Raw genomic sequence first — 2,500 nt, 5'->3', positions numbered from 1 at the left:
GCGTTTACGATAAACATCTATGACGAATCCGCCTCGGCTCGCGTTACACTTTTAATTAAAACGAGGTTTGTCAAAATACTTTAATATAACAGCCTTGTGTTGCCTGTGGTCATGTTAATGTGAAATGTGAACTGCTTATGAATATCGTGTTTGCGAGAACGCTTTACAATTTGAGTGCCTTGATTATTCAGTGTTAAAATTTTGTTGGAATACGATAATATGTATGTAATTTTTATTGGGATATTTTATAAGCAATGGGTAAGAAATGTGGACAGTTATTTGTATAAATATTTTCTGAATATTAAATTTATTTGTAATGTGTATATTTCTGCCGTTGCTGACACTGTTCATGAGGTAGGTCTACATTTAAAGGGGCCTTTTCACAGATTTTGGCATTTTTAACTTATTCATTAAATGCTTTATATCGATAAATGTAAACATTGGATCGTAAAAGCTCCAGTAAAAAATCGAGAATAAAATTAAAAAAAGGAAAAGAACATTGCCCGGACCAGGTTTCGAACCAGTGACTTCTGGAGTCCTGTCAGAGTCCTGAAGTAAAAACGCTTTAGCCAACTGAGCTATTCCGCCGAGTACATATATTTGAAGTATTTCATACCTTATATAAGCAATCTTCGTAGTTTCACAAAATTTAACGACAAAAACAGAACTCTCCAAATTATTCAATCGTTTCGCGTTGCAACGCTTTATAATTTTTAGGTTTTAAAATCGTCAAAAGATGCATATAATGGCTATATTAGACCATGGTAAATGTTCAATATTGCTGTTTCCTCACAAATATCATAACTAAAACGAAAATTTGCGAATCTGAAACAACTTTTTTCGATTTTGTCAATTTACCAAAGCGTGAAAAGATCCCTTTAAGCCTAGCGCTTGGAAAACGGGGCTTATTGAATGTGTGTAAAGTGACACCCATATTGGCTTGAATCAATTTTACAAATGATTCGACAGCGCGTGATTTTTATAAGGATCCCTTGACCCAGTCATGGCGTCGATTATAATTTATCATAGTTAAAGAAAACACCACTGATGTTCTTCAAGGGCCCGACAAGGCTACTATTAGAAATATGAGCCTCGCTCTGGCAAAACAGACTTAATGCGCATGCGTAAATTGTCGTCCAACATTAGTCTGAGCAGTCTGCATATTTAAAGGGGCCTTTTCACAGATTTTGGCATTTTTTAACTTATTCATTAAATGCTTTATATCGATAAATGTAAACATTGGATCGTAAAAGCTCCAGTAAAAAATCAAGAATAAAATTAAAAAAAGGAAAAGAACATTGATCGGACCAGGTTTCGAACCAGTGACCCCTGAAGTCCTGCCAGAGTCCTGAAGTAAAAACGCTTTAGACTATTGAGCTATTCCGCCGATTACACGTAAATGATGTATTTTATACCGTATATAAGCAATCTTCGTAGTTTCACAAAATTTAACGACAAAAACAGAACTCTCCAAATTATTCAATCGTTTCGCGTTGCAACGCTTTATAATTTTTAGGTTTTAAAATCGTCAAAAGATGCATATAATGGCTATATAAGACCATGGTAAATGTTCAGTATTACTGTTTCCTCACAAATATCATAACTAAAACGAAAATTTGCGAATCTGAAACAACTTTTTTCAATTTTGTCAATTTACCAAAGCGTGAAAAGATCCCTTTAATGCTGATCAGGGATGACGCTTTCAGCCTTTATAGAATTGTCGTTTAGAAGAGAGTAGCTTTAAACGAAAACTTCCACAAAAGCGGAAGCGAGGCTCATTTCATCAAACTTATGGTAATGATAGATATGAGCCGCTGTGAAATGGGGGTTTGATATACATGCATGTGCGTAAAGTCCGTCCCAGATCAGGCATGTAGAAGATACGTTTTTAAACAAAAAAATATCATATAAGGGGAAAGTGGTGTCCCTGATTAGCCTGTGCGGGCTGCACAGACTAATCTGGAACGGCACTTTACGCACGTGCATTAAACCCCATTTTCATAGAGCCCGGCCCACTTCTAATAAACATTCATCAGGTGTTGCACGGTTCCGCACGGGCGCCTCTTAGATGAGTATATTTAGTTAAATCAGATTTATATGGTACATATTTTATTATCCAGATGAAATCGGTTTTCATTGCGATCATTTTATGACACGTTTCGCATATAAAGGAAAGTCTGTTAAGCATTTTGAAGAAACTAGCGTGTAGCAAAATTTAGTTTGTTTAATAAAACGCGACCCAATTTTCTATTTTTATTCCTCTTTAAGTGTATTTAAAAATATGTGTACGATAAAATGGCACGCAACATGTGGATACACACGAACGAACTCGATTTTGCCCACCAACTAACATAAGCTTTGTCAATACAGAAATCCTAACTCTTTAAACTTGGGAACAAAAACATGGTGTTTAGGCTTATGTGTGAATTCTGACAGCATTGATGTGTTTTAATAATAACCTAAGTCTCAAGCACCATTTGTTAACAAACTCAGATGTTAC

General features: G+C 35.4%; 1 protein-coding gene across 3 annotated transcripts in view; it reads left to right on the top strand.

Annotated features, from left to right (window-relative positions):
* The first annotated feature begins 10 nt into the window (after positions 1-10).
* LOC127860303 (uncharacterized) overlaps positions 11-2,500 on the top strand; it is a 17,251-nt gene continuing 14,761 nt past the window's right edge. Inside the window, exon 1 of one of the 3 annotated variants that reach the window (XM_052398309.1) lies at positions 11-65. The gene's annotated coding sequence lies outside the window, so the exon portion shown is untranslated. Of the gene's footprint in view, positions 66-110; positions 259-2,500 lie in introns of those variants that run through there. The other 2 variants (XM_052398308.1, XM_052398307.1) reach the window with 2 other exon arrangements.

Source organism: Dreissena polymorpha, chromosome 15 (assembly GCF_020536995.1).
Source record: "Dreissena polymorpha isolate Duluth1 chromosome 15, UMN_Dpol_1.0, whole genome shotgun sequence".
Classification (NCBI taxonomy): Eukaryota; Metazoa; Mollusca; class Bivalvia; order Myida; family Dreissenidae; genus Dreissena; species Dreissena polymorpha.
Note: the sequence above shows the minus strand (reverse complement) of the source record. Positions and strands in the feature narration are given on the sequence as shown.